This window comes from Ambystoma mexicanum, unplaced genomic scaffold (genome assembly GCF_040938575.1).
Source record: "Ambystoma mexicanum isolate Mex_15411 unplaced genomic scaffold, UKY_AmexF1_1 Mex_scaf46, whole genome shotgun sequence".
Lineage (NCBI taxonomy): Eukaryota > Metazoa > Chordata > Amphibia > Caudata > Ambystomatidae > Ambystoma > Ambystoma mexicanum.
The window spans coordinates 1,393,181-1,414,314 of NW_027182462.1; the positions used below are offsets into that span (position 1 = coordinate 1,393,181).

Sequence of the window (21,134 nt, forward strand, 5' to 3'; positions counted from 1 at the left end):
ATTATCAAGGTCTTTTTCTTGAAGAAATTAGGTCCAGAAAGCCGACCTTCCCCACAGTCTATTCAGACACCTTGCGCTTGTGGCTTTGTTATAGGCCCGAATCCATTGGTAAAAGGTTGCACAGGTACAATGTGCAATATCAGTTCCTATTCAACAATGTTCAAGAAAATTACCATTTGGAGGCCCTGATGAGGATCGAACTCACGACCCCTGGTTTACAAGACCAGTGCTCTGCCACTGAGCTACAGAGCCCCTCAGGTTATGACGCATAACAGCAACACAACGAGCACACAACATGATGTTTACTGGGTAGACATATTTGAAGGGTGTGTGAGAATGTATGTATATGATTGTGATTTGACCTGTTTTTTTCTGGCCGATTTTTTGAGGAGCAGCTAATTTGTGCGTATTCCGCGCAATTTTAGGGTGACTAATGAGGAGATGTGATGCGTGAAAGTTGAAAAAAACATGTACATGGCAGCAGAGAGACAATATGGATATTACCTTTGCTTTTTTAAATTTCTATCCGGATTCTGGCTCAAAGGGTAGTCAAGCACAGCAGATTGCATTCCTGCCAGTAACACGACAACCTTGTTTGTGTCCTTCTTAATCAACTAACATGCATATTTTCACTTTTGTCTGTATGTTCTTTGAAAGCCAATGGCAATGGTGCTTAGAGCAATGCAGATGTTTAAAAAAGATTTCAAAAGTTAAAATCGACAAAGGTGGGATTCGAAACCACGCGTGTACAGCAGATTAGCAGTCCATCGCCTTAACCACTCGGCCACCTCGTCTACAGGGATTATGTTAGGCATTCAAGTCTTTACAGGTAATAACACAAACATCTTCAAAATAGAACCACAATGCGTTCCTTGTTGAGGTACATCCAGCCGTTTGCAGGAAAACTGCCTCACTTGCTGTTGAGAAAAATTCATCAAAGTCCTGGGGTGTTTATAGGCATCGCCAAGATGACATTGGGAGGTGTTTCAATTGACACGTGTTGAATATGAGGAAGAGCATCATGCTGGCTCCAGTGGCACTGCCTGCAGCATGACAAAAATGTAGAAGGGACATTTGACTGCACCATTGGCTGAACATCAGTGGCAAAGTGTATATCAGGCTAAAAGGTAAGCTCCAGTGGCACAATATAGGCACTACAAGGAACCCATAATTTGGTGTCAGCTAAAAAGACAATGCCAGAGCTTGTGGGTGCTTTTGTACACTTGTGTGTGTGTTTGTGGGTGTAGTTTCATGTCGAAAACCAAAACACAGCAGCTCCAGTGGCGCAATCGGTTAGCGCGCGGTACTTATACAGCAGTACATGCAGTGAGCAATGCCGAGGTTGTGAGTTCAAGCCTCACCTGGAGCAACTTTGGAACTTTTTACTAATTCACCTCAAAACTGAATTATTGAACCAATAAATGTTCTGGACATTTTTTGGTTCACCTCAAGGTTTCCTTGATTGTCAGTTAATGTTGTATGACAGCTCCTCTGCCTTTTAGACATGGAATACTCATTGCAAGTTATTTATGGGGTGTTTGCGCTTTAAATACAGCTACGGAGGGTTTTTGAAAATAGAACAGAAAATAAAAAATGTCAACTGTTATTATACTCCATTTTCTGCTGAGCACCACTTACGGAAGACATTTGTAAAGGTAGAAAAAGGGTTACTGGAGTAGGATCCAGGAGACAATATCAACTTACAAAGAATAATGTTGTCTATTTACTGCATTATCGCCTTTGAAGCAAACCTCTGAGAATAAATACCCTTTCACTAATCAGGCAGTCACTTTGATAAAATCAAGCAGAACAAGGATGCTGATAGGAACTCGCCTCATTTGCATATGGGCTAGGGCTTCTGGGAGCCATGAGAATTAGGAGTTGAAGGTTTTGCAGATCGAGATTGCTAAAGGGCTGGGCATTTGCACAGACCTCTCCATGCCTGATTGGTGCCGAAGGTTAGTTGCAAGTGGTCCCCTGCTCAGCCTACCTTACACAGGGCCATGCCCAGTTAGGCCCCTCAGGGCTAGGCCCGGCAGGGCTAAGCCCGGCGTTCGTCAGGCGTTCGTCAGGCGAAGTGCCTGGACCCCTGCTCATCATACCTCAGAATCTGGTCTAGCTATTGCAGACATGGGGAATGGTGCTTATATCCCATTGACAGCGCCCACAAGCTGCATACTAATAGCCAATGATGTGTGAATGCGGTCAGGGTAGCAGACATATAGAACAATTGGGTGGGTTCGCTTCCGAACTGGATGCACAGGAGCAGGAGAGAATGGCTGTTGGCGATGTATGCAACTTGCTCTGCGTGAACACATCTACCGACCCCTTCCCCTACACACACGGGCACATACACACACACACACACACATAGCCATTGGAGCTATGCAGAGCTAATCAGAAAGATTGGTAATCATTAGAACATGAAAGATATGTGTTCATTTTTTATTAAACTTGTGGACTCCCACAGAAACGGAGGGACTCACATCTCTAATTGAGGCTTGCTTACCTCTATACAAATGTGTTTGCTGGCTGTCTTTCTTCAACTGGTATGTGCGGTTGTGTCTGTCTTTGTCTTTCAACACGCCTGGCACGTTTACATTATCAAAGAGATGATTGTATGGAGATGGGGAACACCCCTCCGTTGCATTGTGAACTTGAACAGTCTTTTCACCAAAGCAGCTACATGCGACATTGCAAGGTTTTTGTCAGTCTTTGCCTGAAAACATTAGGCCTTCCTCTCGAACTCTATTTCACTCCTTCTGTGGAAGACTTCAATTATGAGGATGCATCCCGTCATAAAAGGTTCTCTGTAGATGGTGCAACTCTGGCTTCTCTTCCCCGTGCTTTTTGAAAATAATCCGCCCGAGGCTCTGATGAGGTTTGAACTCATGACCGCTGGTTTACGAGACCAGTGCTCTGCCACTGAGCTACAAGGCCACCTGCTGCTTGCTCACAGCCAACAACAGAAAGTGCAAAGAAACCATGGGTTTTACCTAGGTAGATCTCCAGGTATATGAATTTCTGGTTGTGTAAAAATGGCTGTATATCTCTGCATGTGTTCAGTACGTCATCATACATCTGATTTGCGAAAGCGTGTGTGCTTATGTTGGTGATACATTGTCGGTATGCGTTTGAGTATGTACTTTTACGGGTATGTATGTATTGAGTAGGATGCTGAACAGGTTCATGAGTTTAGATAGCAGGTCAGAATGATGGCAAAAGGAACATGTAAAAGGCAGACAACTAAAAGAAAAAAGAATTTGGGATGTAAGCTTGGGAATTTACTAACTGCACTGATTTTGGCTCCTATAATAGTAAAGAATGGAAACCTACGAGGAAAGTCTTTGACTAATTTCATTCTCCGCCTGCACCAATGAACTTATTTTTACATCTCTATTTCCATATCTGTACTCATTCCTGTCTTTCACAGGGAGGTTGAAAGACTTTGGTCTATGTTTAAATGCAGACTATAAAGAAAAAATACGACGAAGGTGGGATTCGAACCCACGCGTGCAGAGCACAATAACCACTCGGCCACCTCGTCTGTTTGGGAACGGTGCTCGAGTCCCATGCTTAAAGAAGAGATAAAACAATGGTGGTGCAAAGTCAGTGAAAAATAGATCATGTTTGTCATAGTAGAAACAAGATCGTTGACTCGTTCTTCCTTACCCGGCCATTGATAGATAAACACATCAAGTTGAAGTTCAGAAAAATATAACAAGAGCTCCTGGAGGGTTCACAACACTAATCCAGAGGAAGGTGCTTGAGCTTCCGTATGGCACACCATTAGTAGTAAAACCAGCATAACGCAAGCTCCAGTTTCCCAGTGTTTGGCATCATTCAACGTTTCCAGCCAAGATCAAAGTTCAGATGCTGCTGCTTCCTGTGATGTCATTGAATTTAAATAGTGAGTGATGGCAATAACCCTTTTCCAATTAAATTTTGCCACATCAACGTCCCTGAAAATAGAGAAAGGCGTGCAACCCAGAACAGCTGTACTGTTCAATAGAGTAAGGGCTTCGCCGTGATCATCTGCATCTGTCATCACAAGATTATCAAGGTCTTTTTCTTGAAGAAATTAGGTCCAGAAAGCCGACCTTCCCCACAGTCTATTCAGACACCTTGCGCTTGTGGCTTTGTTATAGGCCCGAATCCATTGGTAAAAGGTTGCACAGGTACAATGTGCAATATCAGTTCCTATTCAACAATGTTCAAGAAAATTACCGTTTGGAGGCCCTGATGAGGATCGAACTCAGGACCCCTGGTTTACAAGACCAGTGCTCTGCCACTGAGCTACAGAGCCCCTCAGGTTATGACGCATAACAGCAACACAACGAGCACACAACATGATGTTTACTGGGTAGACATATTTGAAGGGTGTGTGAGAATGTATGTATATGATTGTGATTTGACCTGTTTTTTTCTGGCCGATTTTTTGAGGAGCAGCTAATTTGTGCGTATTCCGCGCAATTTTAGGGTGACTAATGAGGAGATGTGATGCGTGAAAGTTGAAAAAAACATGTACATGGCAGCAGAGAGACAATATGGATATTACCTTTGCTTTTTTAAATTTCTATCCGGATTCTGGCTCAAAGGGTAGTCAAGCACAGCAGATTGCATTCCTGCCAGTAACACGACAACCTTGTTTGTGTCCTTCTTAATCAACTAACATGCATATTTTCAGTTTTGTCTGTATGTTCTTTGAAAGCCAATGGCAATGGTGCTTAGAGCAATGCAGATGTTTAAAAAAGATTTCAAAAGTTAAAATCGACAAAGGTGGGATTCGAAACCACGCGTGTACAGCAGATTAGCAGTCCATCGCCTTAACCACTCGGCCACCTCGTCTACAGGGATTATGTTAGGCATTCAAGTCTTTACAGGTAATAACACAAACATCTTCAAAATAGAACCACAATGCGTTCCTTGTTGAGGTACATCCAGCCGTTTGCAGGAAAACTGCCTCACTTGCTGTTGAGAAAAATTCATCAAAGTCCTGGGGTGTTTATAGGCATCGCCAAGATGACATTGGGAGGTGTTTCAATTGACACGTGTTGAATATGAGGAAGAGCATCATGCTGGCTCCAGTGGCACTGCCTGCAGCATGACAAAAATGTAGAAGGGACATTTGACTGCACCATTGGCTGAACATCAGTGGCAAAGTGTATATCAGGCTAAAAGGTAAGCTCCAGTGGCACAATATAGGCACTACAAGGCACCCATAATTTGGTGTCAGCTAAAAAGACAATGCCAGAGCTTGTGGGTGCTTTTGTACACTTGTGTGTGTGTTTGTGGGTGTAGTTTCATGTCGAAAACCAAAACACAGCAGCTCCAGTGGTACTTATACAGCAGTACATGCAGTGAGCAATGCCGAGGTTGTGAGTTCAAGCCTCACCTGGAGCAACTTTGGAACTTTTTACTAATTCACCTCAAAACTGAATTATTGAACCAATAAATGTTCTGGACATTTTTTGGTTCACCTCAAGGTTTCCTTGATTGTCAGTTAATGTTGTATGACAGCTCCTCTGCCTTTTAGACATGGAATACTCATTGCAAGTTATTTATGGGGTGTTTGCGCTTTAAATACAGCTACGGAGGGTTTTTGAAAATAGAACAGAAAATAAAAAATGTCAACTGTTATTATACTCCATTTTCTGCTGAGCACCACTTACGGAAGACATTTGTAAAGGTAGAAAAAGGGTTACTGGAGTAGGATCCAGGAGACAATATCAACTTACAAAGAATAATGTTGTCTATTTACTGCATTATCGCCTTTGAAGCAAACCTCTGAGAATAAATACCCTTTCACTAATCAGGCAGTCACTTTGATAAAATCAAGCAGAACAAGGATGCTGATAGGAACTCGCCTCATTTGCATATGGGCTAGGGCTTCTGGGAGCCATGAGAATTAGGAGTTGAAGGTTTTGCAGATCGAGATTGCTAAAGGGCTGGGCATTTGCACAGACCTCTCCATGCCTGATTGGTGCCGAAGGTTAGTTGCAAGTGGTCCCCTGCTCAGCCTACCTTACACAGGGCCATGCCCAGTTAGGCCCCTCAGGGCTAGGCCCGGCAGGGCTAAGCCCGGCGTTTGTCAGGCGAAGTGCCTGGACCCCTGCTCATCATACCTCAGAATCTGGTCTAGCTATTGCAGACATGGGGAATGGTGCTTATATCCCATTGACAGCGCCCACAAGCTGCATACTAATAGCCAATGATGTGTGAATGCGGTCAGGGTAGCAGACATATAGAACAATTGGGTGGGTTCGCATCCGAACTGGATGCACAGGAGCAGGAGAGAATGGCTGTTGGCGATGTATGCAACTTGCTCTGCGTGAACACATCTACCGACCCCTTCCCCTACACACACGGGCACATACACACACACACACACATAGCCATTGGAGCTATGCAGAGCTAATCAGAAAGATTGGTAATCATTAGAACATGAAAGATATGTGTTCATTTTTTATTAAACTTGTGGACTCCCGCAGAAACGGAGGGACTCACATCTCTAATTGAGGCTTGCTTACCTCTATACAAATGTGTTTGCTGGCTGTCTTTCTTCAACTGGTATGTGCGGTTGTGTCTGTCTTTGTCTTTCAACACGCCTGGCACGTTTACATTATCAAAGAGATGATTGTATGGAGATGGGGAACACCCCTCCGTTGCATTGTGAACTTGAACAGTCTTTTCACCAAAGCAGCTACATGCGACTTTGCAAGGTTTTTGTCAGTCTTTGCCTGAAAACATTAGGCCTTCCTCTCGAACTCTATTTCACTCCTTCTGTGGAAGACTTCAATTATGAGGATGCATCCCGTCATAAAAGGTTCTCTGTAGATGGTGCAACTCTGGCTTCTCTTCCCCGTGCTTTTTGAAAATAATCCGCCCGAGGCCCTGATGAGGTTTGAACTCATGACCCCTGGTTTACGAGACCAGTGCTCTGCCACTGAGCTACAAGGCCACCTGCTGCTTGCTCACAGCCAACAACAGAAAGTGCAAAGAAACCATGGGTTTTACCTAGGTAGATCTCCAGGTATATGAATTTCTGGTTGTGTAAAAATGGCTGTATATCTCTGCATGTGTTCAGTACGTCATCATACATCTGATTTGCGAAAGCGTGTGTGCTTATGTTGGTGATACATTGTCGGTATGCGTTTGAGTATGTACTTTTACGGGTATGTATGTATTGAGTAGGATGCTGAACAGGTTCATGAGTTTAGATAGCAGGTCAGAATGATGGCAAAAGGAACATGTAAAAGGCAGACAACTAAAAGAAAAAAGAATGTGGGATGTAAGCTTGGGAATTTACTAACTGCGCTGATTTTGGCTCCTATAATAGTAAAGAATGGAAACCTTCGAGGAAAGTCTTTGACTAATTTCATTCTCCGCCTGCACCAATGAACTTATTTTTACATCTCTATTTCCATATCTGTACTCATTCCTGTCTTTCACAGGGAGGTTGAAAGACTTTGGTCTATGTTTAAATGCAGACTATAAAGAAAAAATACGACGAAGGTGGGATTCGAACCCACGCGTGCAGAGCACAATGGATTAGCAGTCCATCGCCTTAACCACTCGGCCACCTCGTCTGTTTGGGAACGGTGCTCGAGTCCCATGCTTAAAGAAGAGATAAAACAATGGTGGTGCAAAGTCAGTGAAAAATAGATCATGTTTGTCATAGTAGAAACAAGATCGTTGACTCGTTCTTCCTTACCCGGCCATTGATAGATAAACACATCAAGTTGAAGTTCAGAAAAATATAACAAGAGCTCCTGGAGGGTTCACAACACTAATCCAGAGGAAGGTGCTTGAGCTTCCGTATGGCACACCATTAGTAGTAAAACCAGCATAACGCAAGCTCCAGTTTCCCAGTGTTTGGCATCATTCAACGTTTCCAGCCAAGATCAAAGTTCAGATGCTGCTGCTTCCTGTGATGTCATTGAATTTAAATAGTGAGTGATGGCAATAACCCTTTTCCAATTAAATTTTGCCACATCAACGTCCCTGTAAATAGAGAAAGGCGTGCAACCCAGAACCGCTGTACTGTTCAATAGAGTAAGGGCTTCACCGTGATCATCTGCGTCTGTCATCACAAGATTATCAAGGTCTTTTTCTTGAAGAAATTAGGTCCAGAAAGCCGACCTTCCCCACAGTCTATTCAGACACCTTGCGCTTGTGGCTTTGTTATAGGCCCGAATCCATTGGTAAAAGGTTGCACAGGTACAATGTGCAATATCAGTTCCTATTCAACAATGTTCAAGAAAATTACCATTTGGAGGCCCTGATGAGGATCGAACTCACGACCCCTGGTTTACAAGACCAGTGCTCTGCCACTGAGCTACAGAGCCCCTCAGGTTATGACGCATAACAGCAACACAACGAGCACACAACATGATGTTTACTGGGTAGACATATTTGAAGGGTGTGTGAGAATGTATGTATATGATTGTGATTTGACCTGTTTTTTTCTGGCCGATTTTTTGAGGAGCAGCTAATTTGTGCGTATTCCGCGCAATTTTAGGGTGACTAATGAGGAGATGTGATGCGTGAAAGTTGAAAAAAACATGTACATGGCAGCAGAGAGACAATATGGATATTACCTTTGCTTTTTTAAATTTCTATCCGGATTCTGGCTCAAAGGGTAGTCAAGCACAGCAGATTGCATTCCTGCCAGTAACACGACAACCTTGTTTGTGTCCTTCTTAATCAACTAACATGCATATTTTCACTTTTGTCTGTATGTTCTTTGAAAGCCAATGGCAATGGTGCTTAGAGCAATGCAGATGTTTAAAAAAGATTTCAAAAGTTAAAATCGACAAAGGTGGGATTCGAAACCACGCGTGTACAGCAGATTAGCAGTCCATCGCCTTAACCACTCGGCCACCTCGTCTACAGGTATTATGTTAGGCATTCAAGTCTTTACAGGTAATAACACAAACATCTTCAAAATAGAACCACAATGCGTTCCTTGTTGAGGTACATCCAGCCGTTTGCAGGAAAACTGCCTCACTTGCTGTTGAGAAAAATTCATCAAAGTCCTGGGGTGTTTATAGGCATCGCCAAGATGACATTGGGAGGTGTTTCAATTGACACGTGTTGAATATGAGGAAGAGCATCATGCTGGCTCCAGTGGCACTGCCTGCAGCATGACAAAAATGTAGAAGGGACATTTGACTGCACCATTGGCTGAACATCAGTGGCAAAGTGTATATCAGGCTAAAAGGTAAGCTCCAGTGGCACAATATAGGCACTACAAGGAACCCATAATTTGGTGTCAGCTAAAAAGACAATGCCAGAGCTTGTGGGTGCTTTTGTACACTTGTGTGTGTGTTTGTGGGTGTAGTTTCATGTCGAAAACCAAAACACAGCAGCTCCAGTGGCGCAATCGGTTAGTGCGCGGTACTTATACAGCAGTACATGCAGTGAGCAATGCCGAGGTTGTGAGTTCAAGCCTCACCTGGAGCAACTTTGGAACTTTTTACTAATTCACCTCAAAACTGAATTATTGAACCAATAAATGTTCTGGACATTTTTTGGTTCACCTCAAGGTTTCCTTGATTGTCAGTTAATGTTGTATGACAGCTCCTCTGCCTTTTAGACATGGAATACTCATTGCAAGTTATTTATGGGGTGTTTGCGCTTTAAATACAGCTACGGAGGGTTTTTGAAAATAGAACAGAAAATAAAAAATGTCAACTGTTATTATACTCCATTTTCTGCTGAGCACCACTTACGGAAGACATTTGTAAAGGTAGAAAAAGGGTTACTGGAGTAGGATCCAGGAGACAATATCAACTTACAAAGAATAATGTTGTCTATTTACTGCATTATCGCCTTTGAAGCAAACCTCTGAGAATAAATACCCTTTCACTAATCAGGCAGTCACTTTGATAAAATCAAGCAGAACAAGGATGCTGATAGGAACTCGCCTCATTTGCATATGGGCTAGGGCTTCTGGGAGCCATGAGAATTAGGAGTTGAAGGTTTTGCAGATCGAGATTGCTAAAGGGCTGGGCATTTGCACAGACCTCTCCATGCCTGATTGGTGCCGAAGGTTAGTTGCAAGTGGTCCCCTGCTCAGCCTACCTTACACAGGGCCATGCCCAGTTAGGCCCCTCAGGGCTAGGCCCGGCAGGGCTAAGCCCGGCGTTCGTCAGGCGTTCGTCAGGCGAAGTGCCTGGACCCCTGCTCATCATACCTCCGAATCTGGTCTAGCTATTGCAGACATGGGGAATGGTGCTTATATCCCATTGACAGCGCCCACAAGCTGCATACTAATAGCCAATGATGTGTGAATGCGGTCAGGGTAGCAGACATATAGAACAATTGGGTGGGTTCGCTTCCGAACTGGATGCACAGGAGCAGGAGAGAATGGCTGTTGGCGATGTATGCAACTTGCTCTGCGTGAACACATCTACCGACCCCTTCCCCTACACACACGGGCACATACACACACACACACACATAGCCATTGGAGCTATGCAGAGCTAATCAGAAAGATTGGTAATCATTAGAACATGAAAGATATGTGTTCATTTTTTATTAAACTTGTGGACTCCCACAGAAACGGAGGGACTCACATCTCTAATTGAGGCTTGCTTACCTCTATACAAATGTGTTTGCTGGCTGTCTTCCTTCAACTGGTATGTGCGGTTGTGTCTGTCTTTGTCTTTCAACACGCCTGGCACGTTTACATTATCAAAGAGATGATTGTATGGAGACGGGGAACACCCCTCCGTTGCATTGTGAACTTGAACAGTCTTTTCACCAAAGCAGCTACATGCGACATTGCAAGGTTTTTGTCAGTCTTTGCCTGAAAACATTAGGCCTTCCTCTCGAACTCTATTTCACTCCTTCTGTGGAAGACTTCAATTATGAGGATGCATCCCGTCATAAAAGGTTCTCTGTAGATGGTGCAACTCTGGCTTCTCTTCCCCGTGCTTTTTGAAAATAATCCGCCCGAGGCCCTGATGAGGTTTGAACTCATGACCGCTGGTTTACGAGACCAGTGCTCTGCCACTGAGCTACAAGGCCACCTGCTGCTTGCTCACAGCCAACAACAGAAAGTGCAAAGAAACCATGGGTTTTACCTAGGTAGATCTCCAGGTATATGAATTTCTGGTTGTGTAAAAATGGCTGTATATCTCTGCATGTGTTCAGTACGTCATCATACATCTGATTTGCGAAAGCGTGTGTGCTTATGTTGGTGATACATTGTCGGTATGCGTTTGAGTATGTACTTTTACGGGTATGTATGTATTGAGTAGGATGCTGAACAGGTTCATGAGTTTAGATAGCAGGTCAGAATGATGGCAAAAGGAACATGTAAAAGGCAGACAACTAAAAGAAAAAAGAATTTGGGATGTAAGCTTGGGAATTTACTAACTGCGCTGATTTTGGCTCCTATAATAGTAAAGAATGGAAACCTACGAGGAAAGTCTTTGACTAATTTCATTCTCTGCCTGCACCAATGAACTTATTTTTACATCTCTATTTCCATATCTGTACTCATTCCTGTCTTTCACAGGGAGGTTGAAAGACTTTGGTCTATGTTTAAATGCAGACTATAAAGAAAAAATACGACGAAGGTGGGATTCGAACCCACGCGTGCAGAGCACAATGGATTAGCAGTCCATCGCCTTAACCACTCGGCCACCTCGTCTGTTTGGGAACGGTGCTCGAGTCCCATGCTTAAAGAAGAGATAAAACAATGGTGGTGCAAAGTCAGTGAAAAATAGATCATGTTTGTCATAGTAGAAACAAGATCGTTGACTCGTTCTTCCTTACCCGGCCATTGATAGATAAACACATCAAGTTGAAGTTCAGAAAAATATAACAAGAGCTCCTGGAGGGTTCACAACACTAATCCAGAGGAAGGTGCTTGAGCTTCCGTATGGCACACCATTAGTAGTAAAACCAGCATAACGCAAGCTCCAGTTTCCCAGTGTTTGGCATCATTCAACGTTTCCAGCCAAGATCAAAGTTCAGATGCTGCTGCTTCCTGTGATGTCATTGAATTTAAATAGTGAGTGATGGCAATAACCCTTTTCCAATTAAATTTTGCCACATCAACGTCCCTGTAAATAGAGAAAGGCGTGCAACCCAGAACCGCTGTACTGTTCAATAGAGTAAGGGCTTCACCGTGATCATCTGCATCTGTCATCACAAGATTATCAAGGTCTTTTTCTTGAAGAAATTAGGTCCAGAAAGCCGACCTTCCCCACAGTCTATTCAGACACCTTGCGCTTGTGGCTTTGTTATAGGCCCGAATCCATTGGTAAAAGGTTGCACAGGTACAATGTGCAATATCAGTTCCTATTCAACAATGTTCAAGAAAATTACCATTTGGAGGCCCTGATGAGGATCGAACTCACGACCCCTGGTTTACAAGACCAGTGCTCTGCCACTGAGCTACAGAGCCCCTCAGGTTATGACGCATAACAGCAACACAACGAGCACACAACATGATGTTTACTGGGTAGACATATTTGAAGGGTGTGTGAGAATGTATGTATATGATTGTGATTTGACCTGTTTTTTTCTGGCCGATTTTTTGAGGAGCAGCTAATTTGTGCGTATTCCGCGCAATTTTAGGGTGACTAATGAGGAGATGTGATGCGTGAAAGTTGAAAAAAACATGTACATGGCAGCAGAGAGACAATATGGATATTACCTTTGCTTTTTTAAATTTCTATCCGGATTCTGGCTCAAAGGGTAGTCAAGCACAGCAGATTGCATTCCTGCCAGTAACACGACAACCTTGTTTGTGTCCTTCTTAATCAACTAACATGCATATTTTCACTTTTGTCTGTATGTTCTTTGAAAGCCAATGGCAATGGTGCTTAGAGCAATGCAGATGTTTAAAAAAGATTTCAAAAGTTAAAATCGACAAAGGTGGGATTCGAAACCACGCGTGTACAGCAGATTAGCAGTCCATCGCCTTAACCACTCGGCCACCTCGTCTACAGGGATTATGTTAGGCATTCAAGTCTTTACAGGTAATAACACAAACATCTTCAAAATAGAACCACAATGCGTTCCTTGTTGAGGTACATCCAGCCGTTTGCAGGAAAACTGCCTCACTTGCTGTTGAGAAAAATTCATCAAAGTCCTGGGGTGTTTATAGGCATCGCCAAGATGACATTGGGAGGTGTTTCAATTGACACGTGTTGAATATGAGGAAGAGCATCATGCTGGCTCCAGTGGCACTGCCTGCAGCATGACAAAAATGTAGAAGGGACATTTGACTGCACCATTGGCTGAACATCAGTGGCAAAGTGTATATCAGGCTAAAAGGTAAGCTCCAGTGGCACAATATAGGCACTACAAGGAACCCATAATTTGGTGTCAGCTAAAAAGACAATGCCAGAGCTTGTGGGTGCTTTTGTACACTTGTGTGTGTGTTTGTGGGTGTAGTTTCATGTCGAAAACCAAAACACAGCAGCTCCAGTGGCGCAATCGGTTAGCGCGCGGTACTTATACAGCAGTACATGCAGTGAGCAATGCCGAGGTTGTGAGTTCAAGCCTCACCTGGAGCAACTTTGGAACTTTTTACTAATTCACCTCAAAACTGAATTATTGAACCAATAAATGTTCTGGACATTTTTTGGTTCACCTCAAGGTTTCCTTGATTGTCAGTTAATGTTGTATGACAGCTCCTCTGCCTTTTAGACATGGAATACTCATTGCAAGTTATTTATGGGGTGTTTGCGCTTTAAATACAGCTACGGAGGGTTTTTGAAAATAGAACAGAAAATAAAAAATGTCAACTGTTATTATACTCCATTTTCTGCTGAGCACCACTTACGGAAGACATTTGTAAAGGTAGAAAAAGGGTTACTGGAGTAGGATCCAGGAGACAATATCAACTTACAAAGAATAATGTTGTCTATTTACTGCATTATCGCCTTTGAAGCAAACCTCTGAGAATAAATACCCTTTCACTAATCAGGCAGTCACTTTGATAAAATCAAGCAGAACAAGGATGCTGATAGGAACTCGCCTCATTTGCATATGGGCTAGGGCTTCTGGGAGCCATGAGAATTAGGAGTTGAAGGTTTTGCAGATCGAGATTGCTAAAGGGCTGGGCATTTGCACAGACCTCTCCATGCCTGATTGGTGCCGAAGGTTAGTTGCAAGTGGTCCCCTGCTCAGCCTACCTTACACAGGGCCATGCCCAGTTAGGCCCCTCAGGGCTAGGCCCGGCAGGGCTAGGCCCGGCGTTCGTCAGGCGTTCGTCAGGCGAAGTGCCTGGACCCCTGCTCATCATACCTCAGAATCTGGTCTAGCTATTGCAGACATGGGGAATGGTGCTTATATCCCATTGACAGCGCCCACAAGCTGCATACTAATAGCCAATGATGTGTGAATGCGGTCAGGGTAGCAGACATATAGAACAATTGGGTGGGTTCGCTTCCGAACTGGATGCACAGGAGCAGGAGAGAATGGCTGTTGGCGATGTATGCAACTTGCTCTGCGTGAACACATCTACCGACCCCTTCCCCTACACACACGGGCACATACACACACACACACACATAGCCATTGGAGCTATGCAGAGCTAATCAGAAAGATTGGTAATCATTAGAACATGAAAGATATGTGTTCATTTTTTATTAAACTTGTGGACTCCCACAGAAACGGAGGGACTCACATCTCTAATTGAGGCTTGCTTACCTCTATACAAATGTGTTTGCTGGCTGTCTTTCTTCAACTGGTATGTGCGGTTGTGTCTGTCTTTGTCTTTCAACACGCCTGGCACGTTTACATTATCAAAGAGATGATTGTATGGAGATGGGGAACACCCCTCCGTTGCATTGTGAACTTGAACAGTCTTTTCACCAAAGCAGCTACATGCGACATTGCAAGGTTTTTGTCAGTCTTTGCCTGAAAACATTAGGCCTTCCTCTCGAACTCTATTTCACTCCTTCTGTGGAAGACTTCAATTATGAGGATGCATCCCGTCATAAAAGGTTCTCTGTAGATGGTGCAACTCTGGCTTCTCTTCCCCGTGCTTTTTGAAAATAATCCGCCCGAGGCTCTGATGAGGTTTGAACTCATGACCGCTGGTTTACGAGACCAGTGCTCTGCCACTGAGCTACAAGGCCACCTGCTGCTTGCTCACAGCCAACAACAGAAAGTGCAAAGAAACCATGGGTTTTACCTAGGTAGATCTCCAGGTATATGAATTTCTGGTTGTGTAAAAATGGCTGTATATCTCTGCATGTGTTCAGTACGTCATCATACATCTGATTTGCGAAAGCGTGTGTGCTTATGTTGGTGATACATTGTCGGTATGCGTTTGAGTATGTACTTTTACGGGTATGTATGTATTGAGTAGGATGCTGAACAGGTTCATGAGTTTAGATAGCAGGTCAGAATGATGGCAAAAGGAACATGTAAAAGGCAGACAACTAAAAGAAAAAAGAATTTGGGATGTAAGCTTGGGAATTTACTAACTGCACTGATTTTGGCTCCTATAATAGTAAAGAATGGAAACCTACGAGGAAAGTCTTTGACTAATTTCATTCTCCGCCTGCACCAATGAACTTATTTTTACATCTCTATTTCCATATCTGTACTCATTCCTGTCTTTCACAGGGAGGTTGAAAGACTTTGGTCTATGTTTAAATGCAGACTATAAAGAAAAAATACGACGAAGGTGGGATTCGAACCCACGCGTGCAGAGCACAATGGATTAGCAGTCCATCGCCTTAACCACTCGGCCACCTCGTCTGTTTGGGAACGGTGCTCGAGTCCCATGCTTAAAGAAGAGATAAAACAATGGTGGTGCAAAGTCAGTGAAAAATAGATCATGTTTGTCATAGTAGAAACAAGATCGTTGACTCGTTCTTCCTTACCCGGCCATTGATAGATAAACACATCAAGTTGAAGTTCAGAAAAATATAACAAGAGCTCCTGGAGGGTTCACAACACTAATCCAGAGGAAGGTGCTTGAGCTTCCGTATGGCACACCATTAGTAGTAAAACCAGCATAACGCAAGCTCCAGTTTCCCAGTGTTTGGCATCATTCAACGTTTCCAGCCAAGATCAAAGTTCAGATGCTGCTGCTTCCTGTGATGTCATTGAATTTAAATAGTGAGTGATGGCAATAACCCTTTTCCAATTAAATTTTGCCACATCAACGTCCCTGAAAATAGAGAAAGGCGTGCAACCCAGAACAGCTGTACTGTTCAATAGAGTAAGGGCTTCACCGTGATCATCTGCATCTGTCATCACAAGATTATCAAGGTCTTTTTCTTGAAGAAATTAGGTCCAGAAAGCCGACCTTCCCCACAGTCTATTCAGACACCTTGCGCTTGTGGCTTTGTTATAGGCCCGAATCCATTGGTAAAAGGTTGCACAGGTACAATGTGCAATATCAGTTCCTATTCAACAATGTTCAAGAAAATTACCGTTTGGAGGCCCTGATGAGGATCGAACTCAGGACCCCTGGTTTACAAGACCAGTGCTCTGCCACTGAGCTACAGAGCCCCTCAGGTTATGACGCATAACAGCAACACAACGAGCACACAACATGATGTTTACTGGGTAGACATATTTGAAGGGTGTGTGAGAATGTATGTATATGATTGTGATTTGACCTGTTTTTTTCTGGCCGATTTTTTGAGGAGCAGCTAATTTGTGCGTATTCCGCGCAATTTTAGGGTGACTAATGAGGAGATGTGATGCGTGAAAGTTGAAAAAAACATGTACATGGCAGCAGAGAGACAATATGGATATTACCTTTGCTTTTTTAAATTTCTATCCGGATTCTGGCTCAAAGGGTAGTCAAGCACAGCAGATTGCATTCCTGCCAGTAACACGACAACCTTGTTTGTGTCCTTCTTAATCAACTAACATGCATATTTTCACTTTTGTCTGTATGTTCTTTGAAAGCCAATGGCAATGGTGCTTAGAGCAATGCAGATGTTTAAAAAAGATTTCAAAAGTTAAAATCGACAAAGGTGGGATTCGAAACCACGCGTGTACAGCAGATTAGCAGTCCATCGCCTTAACCACTCGGCCACCTCGTCTACAGGGATTATGTTAGGCATTCAAGTCTTTACAGGTAATAACACAAACATCTTCAAAATAGAACCACAATGCGTTCCTTGTTGAGGTACATCCAGCCGTTTGCAGGAAAACTGCCTCACTTGCTGTTGAGAAAAATTCATCAAAGTCCTGGGGTGTTTATAGGCATCGCCAAGATGACATTGGGAGGTGTTTCAATTGACACGTGTTGAATATGAGGAAGAGCATCATGCTGGCTCCAGTGGCACTGCCTGCAGCATGACAAAAATGTAGAAGGGACATTTGACTGCACCATTGGCTGAACATCAGTGGCAAAGTGTATATCAGGCTAAAAGGTAAGCTCCAGTGGCACAATATAGGCACTACAAGGCACCCATAATTTGGTGTCAGCTAAAAAGACAATGCCAGAGCTTGTGGGTGCTTTTGTACACTTGTGTGTGTGTTTGTGGGTGTAGTTTCATGTCGAAAACCAAAACACAGCAGCTCCAGTGGTACTTATACAGCAGTACATGCAGTGAGCAATGCCGAGGTTGTGAGTTCAAGCCTCACCTGGAGCAACTTTGGAACTTTTTACTAATTCACCTCAAAACTGAATTATTGAACCAATAAATGTTCTGGACATTTTTTGGTTCACCTCAAGGTTTCCTTGATTGTCAGTTAATGTTGTATGACAGCTCCTCTGCCTTTTAGACATGGAATACTCATTGCAAGTTATTTATGGGGTGTTTGCGCTTTAAATACAGCTACGGAGGGTTTTTGAAAATAGAACAGAAAATAAAAAATGTCAACTGTTATTATACTCCATTTTCTGCTGAGCACCACTTACGGAAGACATTTGTAAAGGTAGAAAAAGGGTTACTGGAGTAGGATCCAGGAGACAATATCAACTTACAAAGAATAATGTTGTCTATTTACTGCATTATCGCCTTTGAAGCAAACCTCTGAGAATAAATACCCTTTCACTAATCAGGCAGTCACTTTGATAAAATCAAGCAGAACAAGGATGCTGATAGGAACTCGCCTCATTTGCATATGGGCTAGGGCTTCTGGGAGCCATGAGAATTAGGAGTTGAAGGTTTTGCAGATCGAGATTGCTAAAGGGCTGGGCATTTGCACAGACCTCTCCATGCCTGATTGGTGCCGAAGGTTAGTTGCAAGTGGTCCCCTGCTCAGCCTACCTTACACAGGGCCATGCCCAGTTAGGCCCCTCAGGGCTAGGCCCGGCAGGGCTAAGCCCGGCGTTTGTCAGGCGAAGTGCCTGGACCCCTGCTCATCATACCTCAGAATCTGGTCTAGCTATTGCAGACATGGGGAATGGTGCTTATATCCCATTGACAGCGCCCACAAGCTGCATACTAATAGCCAATGATGTGTGAATGCGGTCAGGGTAGCAGACATATAGAACAATTGGGTGGGTTCGCATCCGAACTGGATGCACAGGAGCAGGAGAGAATGGCTGTTGGCGATGTATGCAACTTGCTCTGCGTGAACACATCTACCGACCCCTTCCCCTACACACACGGGCACATACACACACACACACACATAGCCATTGGAGCTATGCAGAGCTAATCAGAAAGATTGGTAATCATTAGAACATGAAAGATATGTGTTCATTTTTTATTAAACTTGTGGACTCCCGCAGAAACGGAGGGACTCACATCTCTAATTGAGGCTTGCTTACCTCTATACAAATGTGTTTGCTGGCTGTCTTTCTTCAACTGGTATGTGCGGTTGTGTCTGTCTTTGTCTTTCAACACGCCTGGCACGTTTACATTATCAAAGAGATGATTGTATGGAGATGGGGAACACCCCTCCGTTGCATTGTGAACTTGAACAGTCTTTTCACCAAAGCAGCTACATGCGACATTGCAAGGTTTTTGTCAGTCTTTGCCTGAAAACATTAGGCCTTCCTCTCGAACTCTATTTCACTCCTTCTGTGGAAGACTTCAATTATGAGGATGCATCCCGTCATAAAAGGTTCTCTGTAGATGGTGCAACTCTGGCTTCTCTTCCCCGTGCTTTTTGAAAATAATCCACCCAAGGCCCTGATGAGGTTTGAACTCATGACCCCTGGTTTACGAGACCAGTGCGCTGCCACTGAGCTACAAGGCCACCTGCTGCTTGCTCACAGCCAACAACAGAAAGTGCAAAGAAACCATGGGTTTTACCTAGGTAGATCTCCAGGTATATGAATTTCTGGTTGTGTAAAAATGGCTGTATATCTCTGCATGTGTTCAGTACGTCATCATACATCTGATTTGCGAAAGCGTGTGTGCTTATGTTGGTGATACATTGTCGGTATGCGTTTGAGTATGTACTTTTACGGGTATGTATGTATTGAGTAGGATGCTGAACAGGTTCATGAGTTTAGATAGCAGGTCAGAATGATGGCAAAAGGAACATGTAAAAGGCAGACAACTAAAAGAAAAAAGAATTTGGGATGTAAGCTTGGGAATTTACTAACTGCGCTGATTTTGGCTCCTATAATAGTAAAGAATGGAAACCTACGAGGAAAGTCTTTGACTAATTTCATTCTCCGCCTGCACCAATGAACTTATTTTTACATCTCTATTTCCATATCTGTACTCATTCCTGTCTTTCACAGGGAGGTTGAAAGACTTTGGTCTATGTTTAAATGCAGACTATAAAGAAAAATACGACGAAGGTGGGATTCGAACCCACGCGTGCAGAGCACAATGGATTAGCAGGCCATCGCCTTAACCACTCTGCCACCTCGTCTGTTTGGGAACGGTGCTCGAGTCCCATGCTTAAAGAAGAGATCAAACAATGGTGGTGCAAAGTCAGTGAAAAATAGATCATGTTTGTCATAGTAGAAACAAGATCGTTGACTCGTTCTTCCTTACCCGGCCATTGATAGATAAACACATCAAGTTGAAGTTCAGAAAAATATAACAAGAGCTCCTGGAGGGTTCACAACACTAATCCAGAGGAAGGTGCTTGAGCTTCCGTATGGCACACCATTAGTAGTAAAACCAGCATAACGCAAGCTCCAGTTTCCCAGTGTTTGGCATCATTCAACGTTTCCAGCCAAGATCAAAGTTCAGATGCTGCTGCTTCCTGTGATGTCATTGAATTTAAATAGTGAGTGATGGCAATAACCCTTTTCCAATTAAATGTTGCCACATCAACGTCCCTGAAAATAGAGAAAGGCGTGCAACCCAGAACCGCTGTACTGTTCAATAGAGTAAGGGCTTCACCGTGATCATCTGCATCTGTCATCACAAGATTATCAAGGTCTTTTTCTTGAAGAAATTAGGTCCAGAAAGCCGACCTTCCCCACAGTCTATTCAGACACCTTGCGCTTGTGGCTTTGTTATAGGCCCGAATCCATTGGTAAAAGGTTGCACAGGTACAATGTGCAATATCAGTTCCTATTCAACAATGTTCAAGAAAATTACCATTTGGAGGCCCTGATGAGGATCGAACTCACGACCCCTGGTTTACAAGACCAGTGCTCTGCCACTGAGCTACAGAGCCCCTCAGGTTATGACACATAACAGCAACACAACGAGCACACAACATGATGTTTACTGGGTAGACATATTTGAAGGGTGTGTGAGAATGTATGTATATGATTGTGATTTGACCTGTTTTTTTCTGGCCGATTTTTTGAGGAGCAGCTAATTTGTGCGTATTCCGCGCAATTTTAGGGTGACTAATGAGGAGATGTGATGCGTGAAAGTTGAAAAAAACATGTACATGGCAGCAGAGAGACAATATGGATATTACCTTTGCTTTTTTAAATTTCTATCCGGATTCTGGCTCAAAGGGTAGTCAAGCACAGCAGATTGCATTCCTGCCAGTAACACGACAACCTTGTTTGTGTCCTTCTTAATCAACTAACATGCATATTTTCACTTTTGTCTGTATGTTCTTTGAAAGCCAATGGCAATGGTGCTTAGAGCAATGCAGATGTTTAAAAAAGATTTCAAAAGTTAAAATCGACAAAGGTGGGATTCGAAACCACGCGTGTACAGCAGATTAGCAGTCCATCGCCTTAACCACTCGGCCACCTCGTCTACAGGGATTATGTTAGGCATTCAAGTCTTTACAGGTAATAACACAAACATCTTCAA

The 21,134-nt window shown here is 43.4% G+C and overlaps 18 non-coding genes across 18 annotated transcripts; 3 read left to right on the forward strand and 15 right to left on the reverse strand.

The window, feature by feature from the left end:
• Window positions 1-180: 180 nt before the first annotated feature.
• Window positions 181-252, reverse strand: TRNAT-UGU (transfer RNA threonine (anticodon UGU)). The gene has a single exon. It is a non-coding gene; the product is annotated as a tRNA-Thr (tRNA).
• Window positions 253-1,274: 1,022 nt separating this feature from the next.
• On the forward strand, window positions 1,275-1,369 carry TRNAI-UAU (transfer RNA isoleucine (anticodon UAU)). The gene is made up of 2 exons: window positions 1,275-1,312; window positions 1,334-1,369. It is a non-coding gene; the product is annotated as a tRNA-Ile (tRNA).
• Window positions 1,370-2,868: 1,499 nt separating this feature from the next.
• TRNAT-CGU (transfer RNA threonine (anticodon CGU)) lies at window positions 2,869-2,940 on the reverse strand. The gene has a single exon. It is a non-coding gene; the product is annotated as a tRNA-Thr (tRNA).
• Window positions 2,941-4,234: 1,294 nt separating this feature from the next.
• On the reverse strand, window positions 4,235-4,306 carry TRNAT-UGU (transfer RNA threonine (anticodon UGU)). Its single transcript has one exon. It is a non-coding gene; the product is annotated as a tRNA-Thr (tRNA).
• Window positions 4,307-6,889: 2,583 nt separating this feature from the next.
• TRNAT-CGU (transfer RNA threonine (anticodon CGU)) lies at window positions 6,890-6,961 on the reverse strand. Its single transcript has one exon. It is a non-coding gene; the product is annotated as a tRNA-Thr (tRNA).
• Window positions 6,962-7,507: 546 nt separating this feature from the next.
• Window positions 7,508-7,589, reverse strand: TRNAS-GCU (transfer RNA serine (anticodon GCU)). Its single transcript has one exon. It is a non-coding gene; the product is annotated as a tRNA-Ser (tRNA).
• Window positions 7,590-8,276: 687 nt separating this feature from the next.
• Window positions 8,277-8,348, reverse strand: TRNAT-UGU (transfer RNA threonine (anticodon UGU)). The gene has a single exon. It is a non-coding gene; the product is annotated as a tRNA-Thr (tRNA).
• A 1,022-nt stretch (window positions 8,349-9,370) lies between these two features.
• On the forward strand, window positions 9,371-9,465 carry TRNAI-UAU (transfer RNA isoleucine (anticodon UAU)). Its single transcript has 2 exons — window positions 9,371-9,408; window positions 9,430-9,465. It is a non-coding gene; the product is annotated as a tRNA-Ile (tRNA).
• A 1,497-nt stretch (window positions 9,466-10,962) lies between these two features.
• TRNAT-CGU (transfer RNA threonine (anticodon CGU)) lies at window positions 10,963-11,034 on the reverse strand. The gene has a single exon. It is a non-coding gene; the product is annotated as a tRNA-Thr (tRNA).
• A 546-nt stretch (window positions 11,035-11,580) lies between these two features.
• TRNAS-GCU (transfer RNA serine (anticodon GCU)) lies at window positions 11,581-11,662 on the reverse strand. Its single transcript has one exon. It is a non-coding gene; the product is annotated as a tRNA-Ser (tRNA).
• A 687-nt stretch (window positions 11,663-12,349) lies between these two features.
• On the reverse strand, window positions 12,350-12,421 carry TRNAT-UGU (transfer RNA threonine (anticodon UGU)). The gene has a single exon. It is a non-coding gene; the product is annotated as a tRNA-Thr (tRNA).
• A 1,022-nt stretch (window positions 12,422-13,443) lies between these two features.
• Window positions 13,444-13,538, forward strand: TRNAI-UAU (transfer RNA isoleucine (anticodon UAU)). The gene is made up of 2 exons: window positions 13,444-13,481; window positions 13,503-13,538. It is a non-coding gene; the product is annotated as a tRNA-Ile (tRNA).
• A 1,497-nt stretch (window positions 13,539-15,035) lies between these two features.
• On the reverse strand, window positions 15,036-15,107 carry TRNAT-CGU (transfer RNA threonine (anticodon CGU)). The gene has a single exon. It is a non-coding gene; the product is annotated as a tRNA-Thr (tRNA).
• A 546-nt stretch (window positions 15,108-15,653) lies between these two features.
• On the reverse strand, window positions 15,654-15,735 carry TRNAS-GCU (transfer RNA serine (anticodon GCU)). Its single transcript has one exon. It is a non-coding gene; the product is annotated as a tRNA-Ser (tRNA).
• A 687-nt stretch (window positions 15,736-16,422) lies between these two features.
• Window positions 16,423-16,494, reverse strand: TRNAT-UGU (transfer RNA threonine (anticodon UGU)). Its single transcript has one exon. It is a non-coding gene; the product is annotated as a tRNA-Thr (tRNA).
• A 2,583-nt stretch (window positions 16,495-19,077) lies between these two features.
• TRNAT-CGU (transfer RNA threonine (anticodon CGU)) lies at window positions 19,078-19,149 on the reverse strand. Its single transcript has one exon. It is a non-coding gene; the product is annotated as a tRNA-Thr (tRNA).
• A 545-nt stretch (window positions 19,150-19,694) lies between these two features.
• Window positions 19,695-19,776, reverse strand: TRNAS-GCU (transfer RNA serine (anticodon GCU)). The gene has a single exon. It is a non-coding gene; the product is annotated as a tRNA-Ser (tRNA).
• A 687-nt stretch (window positions 19,777-20,463) lies between these two features.
• On the reverse strand, window positions 20,464-20,535 carry TRNAT-UGU (transfer RNA threonine (anticodon UGU)). The gene has a single exon. It is a non-coding gene; the product is annotated as a tRNA-Thr (tRNA).
• Between the last annotated feature and the right edge of the window lie 599 nt (window positions 20,536-21,134).